Source organism: Bison bison, unplaced genomic scaffold, assembly GCF_000754665.1.
Source record: "Bison bison bison isolate TAMUID 2011002044 unplaced genomic scaffold, Bison_UMD1.0 scf7180017864088, whole genome shotgun sequence".
Lineage (NCBI taxonomy): Eukaryota > Metazoa > Chordata > Mammalia > Artiodactyla > Bovidae > Bison > Bison bison.
The window spans coordinates 1,552,812-1,566,099 of NW_011494660.1; positions in this window are offsets into that span (position 1 = coordinate 1,552,812).

Below are 13,288 nucleotides of genomic sequence, written 5' to 3' on the forward strand. Positions count from 1 at the left end.
GCCAATCCAGGTTCGATGCACGATACTGGATGCTTGGGGCTGGTGCACTGGGACGACCCAGAGGGATGGTATGGGGAGGGAGGAGGGAGAAGGGTTCAGGATGGGGAACACAGGTATACCTGTGGCGGATTCATTTCGATATTTGGCAAAACTAATACAATTATGTAAAGTTTAAAAATAAAATAAAATTAAAAAAAAAGAATAAAAAAAATCAGGGCTCTTATAAAGAAAAACTCAATATTTAAAAAAAAAAAAAAAAAAAAAGGTCATGTTATCCAGTCACATCACTTCATGGCAAGTAGATGGGGAAACAGTGGAAAGAGTGACAGACTTTATTTTCTTGAGCTCCAGAATCACTGCAAATGGTGACTGCAGCCATGAATTAAAAGATGTTTGCTCATCTTTTAATTTTTGAGCAAATTTTGAGCAAAAAGATGTTTTCTCATTTTTTTGAGCATTCAGAATTTTTTTTTTTTGTTCATTGAGATGTTTGCTGAATTTGCTCATGTTTGCTCCTTGGAAGGAAAGTTATGACCAACCTAGATAGCATATTAAAAAGCAGGAACATTACTTTGCCAACAAAGGTCCATTTAGTCAAAGCTTTGGTTTTGCCAGTAATCATGTATGGATGTGAGTTATGGACCATAAAGGAAGCTGAGCACTGAAGAATTGATGCTTTTGAACTGTGGTGTTGGAGAAGACTCTTGAGAGTCCCTTGGACAGCAAGGAGATCCAACTAGTCAATCCTAAAGGAAATCAGTCCTGAATATTCATTTGAAGGAGTGATGCTGAAGCTGAAACTCCAATACTTTGGCCACCTGATGCGAAGACCTAACTCATTGGAAAAGACCCTGATGCTGGGAAAGATTGAAGGCAAGGGGTGAAGGGGGTGACAGATGATGAAATGATTGTATAGCATCACCAACTCATTGGACATGAGTTTGAACAAGCTCTGGGAGCTGGTGATGGACAGGGAGGCCTGACATGCTGCAGTCCATGGTGTTGCAAAGAGTCAGACATGACTGAGCAACTGAACTGAACTGATGGGTTCATGTGCTGTTGCAGATCTTCTATGGCTTCATGTTGGTTTTTCTTAAAGGATGGAGTGATCTTTACAGGTTAAGCTCCCAGTCAGTGAGTGGGATTGTAGGATCCTTCTACCAGTGCCCTTCATGATCCTTGCCTCTGGGTGGTGGGAGGAGTCTTGGGTCCCAGGGGACAAAGGGATTTCCTAGATCAGGCCACCTGCTGTAGCTGTTTTGATGGCTCTGTCCAATTATCCACCTCAGTATCTCTGAGTGGAAAGGGGGATCCCAGGCCTAATGGGAAAATAGAGTGCATCTGTTGGCCCTTTACTTCTGATGGGTGTCCAACCTGATCCCCCTTACTAGAGAGTTGACTTAACTTATGTTGTTGGCATGACTCCTATTTGACCTTGGTAAGGAATAAGACTATCTGGGCTGCCCTCTGTTGCTAGGCTATAGATCTGGGTTGCCTTCATCCTTTGGGTGGGAGGTTGTAAAACACCCTGCTGCTGTTATTTCATCCCCAAGGTCTCAAACTAGCTTGTCTTCCTCTTTCACCTTCAGAGTTATGCTTTGTTTATCATGCATCATTTCCATGGCTTATAGTTGTGATTAGTGGAAAGAGGCAGGGACAAATGAGCCTATGAATAATCCTGTGTAATATATGCCAGTGAAAATTAAGATGACACATTTTAGGGGTGACTGACATTAAATCTCTACCTTTAGCCTCCACTGTTTCCTTCTCAGGACACATGATGTGGCAGTATGATGCCTGGATCACTGGCAGCTGCCCTTAGTAGTCACGAGGGGAAATATAACCAACCCAGATGACGAGGAATAAGAAAATTGAAAAAGCCTGAATTTTTTATTTTGAATTGCTGAGATAACCCAGGACTCTTCTTAAACAATAATTACATTCAACGTTTAATTCATTTTCAGTAAGGTTTCTTGCTAGCAAAAGCATCCTAAATAATATTGACTTATAACTATGGTCCACCTACCCCTGCACTCCTGCTTCCAGCACTGTAATCTATCTGATGAAGCTATTCAGTAGACATGTGCTGAACCTGTTTCCTTCTCATCACACCAGAACAGCTCTTGGCTACCTACAACGTGGGATGAGTTACAACAAAGTGATTTCACATGCCACATTATTTGGTTTAGAAAATGTTCAGTGGTTTGCAAGCCATAAGTTTTAGAGTCTGGGAAGCCTAGAGACCATCTCCTCCCACACTATTGTTTTACTTGTGAGGATCCAGGATCCTTAGCAAGGACATGATCAGTCCAAAGGCAATCAGCAACACCAAGATAGGATGGGAACCCAGACCTCATCTATTCCAGGTAAAGGTTCTTCCTGCTGTACCTCTTGTCCTCTGAGGCATGGCCATCTGACCAGCACAAGCACACTGAAGTTTGCATCTGCAGTGGGAATCTTTTTTATTTCCACTTTGCTTGAAATAAAAGTAGCAGCTGAGGGGCTCCCTTCTGTACATTATCCTGGGATTCTGAAAAATGTCAGATGGAAAGAAAGGAAATGATTATCCCAAATTTTACTGCCAATTACTTTTCCAGGAAACCAATCCTGGGGCAGAATAAGTTCTTGTCACTATCTCAGATTTATGCTAGCTAGAGGCTCTTCATCAGCAAGAACTTTTTGCCAGGCAGAGGCAGCAAGACCAGAGTGTGAGCTGTTAGTGGAAATGGGACACCTTCACTTCACTGACTGAACAGTGACTGGGGAGTGAATGATTCTTTCTTGGGGAGACTTCTCTTCCAGGCCATCAAATCTCTAGGAGGCCAATTTGGTTTCCACAGTGCTGCTGAGGAAGCGAGCCTGGCCTGTGGAGGGGCTCATGTTGCTGAAGCTAGACCATCAGCTCTTAGCTCTCCCTTCTCATACAAACCAGGAGGCAATTACACTGCTGAAATGTAGGGATCCAATATGAGGTGTGTGTTCCAGGGTCAGAGCAGTGCTTGGTGCTGAGAGAGACTGCCCTGAAGAATGGAACCATAGCCTCTTACAGGTCATCTGGCCATTAAATCCTCAACCTAGGTGAACATCAAGATCAGCTGGTGGGCTTTTAAAATGCAGATTTCCAGGCCCCATTCCAGATCTGAAGAATCAGAATCTCTGTTTTAAGCTCCCAGATGACCATCTGGTACCCACTTACCTAGGGCAAGTCCCCTTCTAGTAAAATAATACTATCAATAGTTTGCTTGAGAGAACTGGCCAACTTCCCCTGGAGTACTGTTCTAGTCTGGGAGCTCTTAGCTGCAAGGACCCTGGCCTACCTTGAGGTGATGCACAGAAAGAGGGGTCCACACCACATGTGTTGGGTTTACACCAGAAATGGGTCTTCTGAGGGATTCACATCCTCCAGCATGACTTGGTGAGTATGTTCTAGTGTCATCCTCTTTATAGGTGCAGGATTGAGGCACAGACAGGTAAAGCCACACACTTAGGTAACTCAGGAAGGGGCAGGATCTGGGGTCTGAACATTGGTGATATTACTCCCAGGGACATTCCTCCCTAACTATGTGGCAGGACTGCCCTAAGAAGGTGTTGGGCCCCTTCCAGCTGATTCTCATAGCCTCAGTTCTAGGAGCCATGACTTCTACCCATCACTCTGGAGAAGGAAGGGTGCTATGGTGGTGTATGATTAGAAACTGGTGCCACCTGCCTGGCTCACCTACGTTTAGCTTGTTTGCCTAGAGGATGCCCAGTGCCCCATGATTGTAGTACCAGTGACTCTCATTGACCAAAGTGTGGCCTCCTTGTGCTTGGCTGGTGTTATGGGGTCAGAGGATTCTTCAGAAGGCAAAGCTGAGGGGCTGCATGGGGCTGGGGCTCAGAGCTGAGGCTGATGTGCTCCTGTGGTTGAGCACACAAGGATGGGGTGGGGCAAGTGTGTCTTGGCTGTAGGTGAGGCTGCAGGATGGACTGCCACTGCCTGCTGACTTTCAATGCAAGGCCACTCAGCCATGTGGCTGGGGTCTTAGCACCAAAAGAAGTTCTGGAACATTAAGATGGGTGGAACTCCTCCTAGGCCCTTAGCAGTATATATGTTCTAATATAGGCAAGAGCATAGAGGAATTGCAGCAACAATGGTAACCTGTTCTGAAGGGAGTGCAGGTTTGTATGAAGTCAGCAAGGAAGGCCTGATGCTGCCAAATAGAGGGTTACAGAGAGATGTGACTCCAGGTTGGGGCATGGACTGAGTCCTCAGAGCAGACGAGACTGAGGTCCAGGAACAGTCAGGTCTCAGTCCACCTTGCACCCAGGTTCCAGAACAATTAGGAAGGAAAGCTTCCTTCTCCTTCCCATTCCACTCCCTCTATCGGTCCCTGTCTCCCCACTTCTCCCCCACCCCCCTCTTCTCCTCCACTTCTCTCTCCCTTCCTCTTCCTTACATCCTACCTCTTAACCCTCATCCCATCGTCCTTTTTCTTTTCCTTTTCCCCTTCCTTTATTTCCTCTCTCCTTTCCCCAGCCATCTCTGGAAGTATTCTGTACATCTTGGTGGCACCCTGCAGGAGCTCTCCTCTGGGGATGAGAGATGTTGACAACTGTAAGCAAACATGCAATACAATGCCCACCAGCATGTAGCTAGAAGTGCCTCCTCCTCTCAGTTAAGTCCCATGGAAGGTGTGAGTCTGGGCTGGGACTGAAGGATAAGCCAAGACATCCTGGATGCCAGACAGTAAGATGGTGAGTGAGCATATTCTGGGCAGGAAGGGAGTGGTGGTCACAGGTAAAAGTGGGAGAAAGTGAGGGCCATCAGTGACCACATCTTGGCTTGTGACCATGAGCTCCACCTTGGACATGTGGGATGTGTGTGGATAAAATCTGAGAAAGATCGCCACCAGACATGAGGATTTGCAGAGGGTTTGGTCAATGATGGAGACCATTGGGATCTGTGACTCAAGGGACAGGTGGTCTGTGACACAAGGAAAGAAGTGGAGAAAGAGAAAAGGACCCAAATACAGTGACAGAAAAGTTTGGTGTAGAAGATCCAGGACACAATGACATTGTCCTGGACTCGATAGAGACTCCATGGGGCCCAACTGAAGTGTCCTTCCCTGGGCACCTCCATGGGCATCAGCGAGGAAACCCATGGTCTTCTGACATATCAACCTTCTTGCAGTCAGCTCACCTGTCTTCCAACCATCCCTGATGACTTGGCTCTGAGAGAGTCAATTCCTAGGCAGGTTGATAAGAAGTCTGGGGGTCCCCAAGGAGAGAGGGGTCTGGAATTCCCAAAGATTAGAAAAGGAAAACCTTTTTTCCCCTCTGCATTCTTTAGGATTATATAACAATAATGTATCCTGCTTGAGGACAGTTTCTGGAAAAAAACCTTCTGGCTAATCCTGTAATCTTAAAATGTATATTATGGGAGTGGGTCTAGTAAGGTCTTTACAACCTTCAGACATTCTTTAGATTCATTGTAATACCTAATTAAAAGGTATATAACTCTATTGCTAACACTAGCAAGGGGGCACTCTTTCTGTCCCCTTCTGATGTCTATGTCAGAAGCTTTCTCTATTTCTTTATACTTTAATAAAACTTTATTGCACAAAAGCTCTGAGAAATCAAGCCTCATCTCTGGACCCAGATTGAATTCTCCTCCAGAGGCCAAGAATCCCAGGGTCTTTTGTGGTTCAGCAACAACCTTTCATCTTGGGGGCTCATAAGGGATTCTTCAGGACAAGGTAAGGATGCTTGGAGCTCTAGTTCTTTGTTCTCCTAGCGAACATGTTTTCTGCTGTACTTTACTAACTCTACAGTGTGCTTGTGTGAATGAATGACATGCCGTGCATGAAGCAAGTGAGGAGCCTTGCTCTGCTGTTCTGCGGTGACCTCATATGGTTTATGGCAGAAGCCTGTCAGGGGTTTATACCGACCTGCCAATGCCAAGAGGCACACAATGTCTCCTTCAGGGACCGAGGAAATGGGCAAAGCATGTGGACCGAACTCTCCTTTCTTGGTCAGACTTTCAGGTCTCATTGACCATTTCATAACTTCTTGGGAATTAGAAATACTAACCTATTTGTTGAATCATAGGCTTTCAAGGGACTTTTGATCTATGCTGTTACTGTGTACTGTGACTTAGGTCCAAAACTTGGATTGGTAGTCAGGAAGCGCCTAACCTTGCTAGGTGTTGAAAGTTCGGAAACTAGACAGAGCTCTAGCTCCAAGAGCATCTCTGAGGTTAAAGGTTACTCAGATTGGAAGTACAATGAGTTTCTTCCTTTGGTAATGCTAGCTGTTAGTGGACCAGAGGAGGCTTTCCAATGGCTTTTGTCCCAGCTCCTTAGATTATTTCTGTGGAATCTGTGGGAATAAACTGGAAGACTGGCCCTAATAACTTGAGGACAAAAATAACTTTTTCCTCACTGGACAGCCCTTCACCATCTCTTTTTCTATTGCTTATACTGGTGTGGTGACACTTGGAAGGAATATCTCAGTTTTATGTTCATACCAGTCTTATTGTGGTCAGAAATATACTCAGGGTCGTGCACAGGCAATCAGGTGATGAATGTTTTCCCCAGCAGTCTTAGCCTGGGAGGCATTCCGGAAGGTTACTTTGATTGCACTCCGGGTGGCATCAGAGGCAAGCAAGATTTTAAAGGCGAGGAACTGGACGCCATCAGGTCTACCCCTGGTGCGTCTCCATTCCATCTTGGTGGTAGAACCGGGAGGGACGAGTATGACGCCTGCATTGGTAAGGGACAGACTAAGTCCTACTGGAGAAGGAAGGCTTCAATGTAAAGTCTGTCTACACCCCCATCTAGAGCAGGGAGGGACGCCTCCAGATGGCACTTGGCGCTTTTTTTTTTCTCTCTTACAGATGGGAGCTAAAAATTCCAGCCTCACTACTTTGAACTGTATGCTGGAAAACCTGGGATAGATTTGATCCCCAGAGCTTAAAGAAAACACACCTGATCTTCCTATGTGATACTGCTTGGCCACAGTATCCACTGGAGGATGACGAACGGTGGCCGGTTGGAGGGTCTTTTAATTATAATACTGTTTTACAATTAGACCGGTTCTGTAGAAAACAAGGGAAGTGGGTAGAAGTAGCCTATGTGTTGCCCTTTTTCTCTCTTTGAGATATGCCAGACTTATGTCCTAAGGGTATAGATTTGGGTGTGAAACCTTCAGCTCCTTCCTGTCCTCCTACTTTGCCACTGTATCAGGGGCTCCCAACTGAACAGGCTGAGAATCAGGGCACCCTTCCAGTAGGGGTTGCCACAATCTTGGTAGAAATTCAAATAGTACCAATTGAATCTGAGACTATTCAGAGGCTCCAAAAAGTACATAGAAGCCCTTACAGGACTGCTTTATGACCTTACTTGGGAGGATGTGATGTATATCTTGGGACAAACACTGACTCCTGACTCAAAAAGTCGAGTTTAGGGGAGAGCTGTTGCTTATGGAGATGAATGGCTTAGTAATTAATCAGTAGGACAGAGGGAGGATGAGATAGCTGCCCTCTTCACTAGGATTCAGGTGGCCCCAACTATAGAACAAGACTGGGACTATACCACAGCTAAAGGAAGATGGGATCAGAGTCATTTTGTCGATGTGCTCTTGAAGGACTCAGGCAAGTGCATGCTAAGACTTTGGACTATGCCAAATTGGCAAACGTAGAAGAGGAGAAGGAAACTCCCAGTAAATTCCTAGATAGACTGAGAGAAGCCCTTTGCAGATTCACCTAGATTGATCCCTGAAGTGAAGAGGGGAGAGTGATCTTAAAAGATAGATTTCTCACTCAGTCGGCTCCAGATATCCCCCATAAGCTATTAAAACAGGCGTATGGACCAAATCAGTCTTTAGATAATCTGCTGCAACTGGCTCAAACAGTCTATTATGGTAGGGAATATGAGGAAAAGAAAGAAAGGCAGAAAAAGACAAAGGAACAGGTGGAAGCCCTCACAATGGCTGTCAGAACCGTTCTTAAACAGCCTGAGAAAAATGCCCAGAGGGACCCAGGTGAAAAGGGATGGGCTTGCTATTACTGTGGAAAGAAGGGGCACCTCAAGCCGGATTTCCCTCAGGCATCTAAGCCGCCCCCAGCTCCATGTCGGGTCTGCAAGGGACCACACTCGAGGAGAGACTGCCCCCAGAGGCGTAGGTCTCAGGGGTCAGAGACTCTCAAGATAATCAGGACTGAAGGTGCCCGGGGCTCCCCACACAACCTCCTGTCCTAATTACACCTGAGGAACCCTGGGTATTAACTGGCGGTGGTGGTGGTGGTGCTGGGGCAATCCATCGACTTCCTTTTAGATACTGGGGCAACTTACTCTGTGCTTACTAAAGCCCCTGGCACACTTTCTTTCTGATCTGCTTCCGTAGCAGGACTGTCTGGATGAGCCAAAAGGTATTACTTCAGTTTTTCTTTAAGCTGTAACTGGGACTCTGTGCTATTTTCACACGAGTTTCTGATCGTGCCAGAGTCTCCCTCACCCATTTTGGGAAGGGATATACTGAGCAAAGTCCATGCCTCTGTTTTCATGAATATGGAGCCCTCCCTTTCTCTCCCTTTAATTCAGTTCAGTTCAGTTCAGTCGCTCAGTCGTGTCTGACTCTTTGCGACCCCATGAATCACAGCACGCCAGGCCTCTCTGTCCATCACCAACTCCCGGAGTTCACTCAGACTCAAGTCCATCGAGTCAGTGATACCATCCAGCCATCTCATCCTCTGTCTTCCCCTTCTCCTCCTGCCCCCAATCCCTCCCAGCATCAGAATCTTTTACAATGAGTCAACTCTTCACATGAGGTGGCCAAAGTACTGGAGTTTCAGCTTTAGCATCATTCCCTCCAAAGAACACCCAGGACTGATCTCCTTTAAAATGGACTGGTTGGATCTCCTTGCAGTCCAAGGGACTCTCAAGAGTCTTCTCCAACACCACAGTTCAAAAGCATCAATTCTTTGGTGCTCAGCTTTCTTCACAGTCCAATGCTCACATCCATACATGACTACTGGAAAAACCATAGCCTTGACTAGATGGACCTTTGTTGGCAAAGTAATGTCTCTGCTTTTCAATATGCTATCTAGGTTGGACAAACGTAAATCCTAGAGTGTGGGTTGATGGAAAATCTGTGGGTCGAGCACAAAATGCTATTTCTGTAGTTGTCAAGCTCAAAGACCCGCATTTATTTCCACATTAAGAAGCACTATCCACCGAAACCTGAGGTTAAGGGTGGGTTAAAACCCATCATAGAGAATTTAAAGGAGCAGGGTCTATTAATTCCCTGTAACAGTCCATGCAACACTCCTATTTTGGGTATAAAGAAATAAAAGACAACAGGAGAACCTACTAAGCATTTCAGAGAGATCAAGAAACTTTAAACTGTTATATATTGTCCTAAAGAAGTAGCTGTTATGCATTGCAAAGGGCGCAGAAGGGATGGGAGTAAAGTAGCTGAAGATAATCAGCTGGCTGATTGTTAAGCCAGAAAAGCAGCACTTTATGAAACCCCATTCACTGCAAATGTCCTTAATCTGGACAGGTCCTATGGAACAGGAAAACACACAATATACTGAGGAAGAATTAGAAAGATATGAGAAAAGAGGAACAAAGATTACTGATAAAGGATGGTTATAGTCCATGGATGGACGATTACTAATTCCATTGAGCAATGGAAAAGTTTTCCTAAAGCCTTGGAATTAACTAATGTAACTCAGCTCTCAGCTTTTCAACAGGCATTAATACAACTCTGGGAGGTGATTACTGACCTAGTCTCTGTGTCAAGCAAGCCTCTATTTGAGCCAGGAACTGAGGTCCTGATAAAAACATTGGGATCTGGGGGCCAATCTCTTAAGCCCCTCTGGAAAGGCCCTTACCAGGTTAATCTTTCTTGTCCCACAGCTATCAAAGTGCCAGGAACTGATTTGTGGGTGCATCACACTCGAGTTAAGAAGTGGCACCCTGACCAGAACTAAGTGACATCATTTTATACCTTTACTTTCTATGCTTTGACTTTGTTCTTTCCAGATGGACCTGATAATCTATGTGAGCCTACTTCTGCTGATGCCAAAAGTCCTGAGTCTGCCATTTGACCCTCAAGGCAATGCCTTCCTGTCCTGGGCTCATTCCTACACTGCATTCCACAATCGGTCTAACTTCTGGGTCTGCACAGCACTCCCCTCTTCATCCGTGGAAGGCTTCCCATGGCAAACATCTCCACTTCAAAGAAAAGACTTTCTCCAAGTCTACAAATACCTTCAACAACAATCATATGTGATGCCTCTTCTTAAACTGATGACATCTAACAACCCTAAAATGGACTGGTATAACACTTTATACTTTTACTATGGACATAATATGACTTTTAATTTTGATTAGGTTTTAACTTGGTTTAATGACTATTACATCTTACATCTATAACCTTACATCTGTAACTGTAAAACAGGGTTTGTTTCTAACTGTCTGAAAGCTTTTAAATTACAAATGGTTGTCCAAGCTCATACGAGTGCCACAGCCTCCTCAAACTATTACTTGGGGCCCCTGGATCAGAGACCCTCAGTATGAGGGTTAGGAGAATATATTGCCTCAACAATTTAGAGAGCACGTCCTTCAACAGCAGGAAGTAGTTATGGAAAGAAAATGAGATGCCCCTTTCCCTGGCAACATAATTCTCCTAAAAGAAAAGGGGGGAATAAGAGAGTCAATTCCTAGGCAGGTTGATAAAAGTCCGGGGGTCCCCAAGGAGAGAGGGGTCTGGAATTCTCAAGGATGAGGAAAGGAAAAACTTTTTTCCTCTCTACATTCTTTAGGATTATATAACAATAATGTATCCTACTTGAGGACAGTTTCTGGAAAAAACCTTCTGGCTAATCCTGTAATCTTAAAATGTAAATTATGGGAGTGGGTCTAGTAAGGTCTTTACAACCTCCAGACATTCTTTAGATTCATTGTAATAACTAATTAAAAGGTATATAACTCCATTGCTAACACTAGCAAGGGGGCACTCTTTCTGTCCCCTTCTGATGTCTATGTCAGAAGCTTTCACTATCTCTTTATACTTTAATAAAACTTTATTACACAAAAGCTCTGAGCAATCAAGCCTCATCTCTAGGCCCAGATTGAATTCTTCTCCTCCAGAGGCCAAGAATCCCAGGGTCTTTTGTGGTCCAGCAACAACCTTTCATCTCCTTCCTATCACTCTTTCCACCAGCTGTCAGAGTTCCTGGAGCTTCTCACATCCATATGGGGGCCCTAACCCTGGGCTCCCAATCCCACATGCCCTGCATCACCCAAGGTGAAGCTCATGGTCATAAGCCTAGTTTTCTCTAATGACCCTCACTTTCTCCCCACTCTTACCTGTGACCACCACCCTCTCCATGCCCAGAACCCGCTCACTCATTGTCTTAACTGCCTGGCCGCCAGGATTTCCTGGGCCTCTCAATCCCATGACTTCTTGCCCCAGTAACCCAGCTTCACCACACCACTATATCTATAGTGAAAATATATGACTTTAGTTATAAAGATGCTATGTTCTAAGGAGTAATTTTTGGGGGAGTAGACTGGATAGAAAATAAGACTAGATCAGATATATCTGTCTTTTGAGCAGGATGTGTATTGCAGGAATTCTTACACATGAGTGAGAAGGTTGGACCATCCATCTGGTAAGATCAAGATAGGTGATGGAGAAGGTCAGAGGAGCTGCTGTGGATAAAGAGAGTGGAATGGCCTGGGAGCATGTGGAATAACTGGTAAGCCAAACTGAGACCTGAGTCATGGGTTTAAGTTTTCATGTTAGCCTGGCAGCATGGGTGGAGGTGAGGGGAACATGAGATCAGCCCTGGAAATGATTTCGTAGGGAAGGTGCATTAGGGCAGGGTTCCAAAGGGGCTGAGGGCACTGTCCATGCATGAGGCCCCATTAAATAGGGAAGGAAGTGAAGCTGGTATGATTACAGACTAGGGGAAAAGTACAAATACACTCCTAGGCTCATACCCTGACTTTGTCTTTACCAATCACTGAACTTATAATTTTAATTTCAAAGTCCCTTATTTTCACCTCTGGGTCTCTCCTTCAAACATTTTGCCACCTCAGTGAAATTAACAACTTTTTCCTGCCCCTTACCCTCCTGACCTCACCTCTTCCTTCCTTCTTTTCTAAGTCCTGGAGCAGAGGAGTGGGGAAGAGTGGAAGTTTAAGTTTAAAGTCCAGAATGCTTTCTTACCAAAATTTAATGGCTTCTTTTTTCATTAAGCATCCATTTAGATGTTGTAAATTTTGTTATAGATTCCATTGTTCTGAGAAAGTCAACTCTGGCAGTCTTTGCCTGCTTAATCATAGTGGAGAGATGGAACTTTAGAGTTCATTACTCCACAAACTTTTGTGACATCATTCATGATTAGTTTTCAACAAAGGTCTGAAAGCAATTCAAGGGAGGAAAGACAGCCTTTGCACAGAATGATGCTGAAGAATAAGGCATTCAAAGGGCAGTAAATAAATAAAACTCAACCTTGCTTATACCTTATACAAAAGTAACTCAAAATGGATCATATAGGGAATTCCCAGGTAGTCCAGTGGTTAGGACTTGATGCTTTCACTGCAGTGGCCTGAGTCCAATCCCTGGTTGAGGAACTAAGATCCTACAAGCTGTATGACATGGTCAAAAAGAAAAAAAAAAAAAAAAGGATGATATATTCTAATGTAAAACTCTAAAAATTTTATAAGAGAACATAAGAGAAAAGCTTTGGAATCCAGGACATGGAAAGAATTCTTAGATTTGACATTAAGAGCATAGTCCTTAAGAGAAAAAAATGGTAAAACTGGGTCTCATTGAAATATAAAGCTTTTCTACACATCAGTGTCTCTTTTGCTGTCTCGTACACAGGGTTATTGTTACCATCTTTCTAAATTCCATATATATGCATTAGTATACTGTATTGGTGGTTTTCTTTCTGGCTTATTTCAGTCTGTATAATAGGCTCCAGTTTCATCCACCTCATTAGAACTCATTCAAATGTATTCTTTTTAATGGCTGAGTAACACTCCATTGTGTATATGTACCACTGCTTTCTTATCCATTCATCTGCTGATGGACATTTAGGTTGCTTCCATGTCCTGGCTATTATAAATAGTGCTGCAATGAACATTGGGGTACACATGTCTCTTTCCCTTCTGGTTTCCTCAGTGTGTATGCCCAGCAGTGGGATTGCTGGGTCATAAGGCAGTTCTATTTCCAGTTTTTTAAGGAATCTGCACACTGTTCTCCATAGTGGCTGTACTAGTTTGCATTCCCA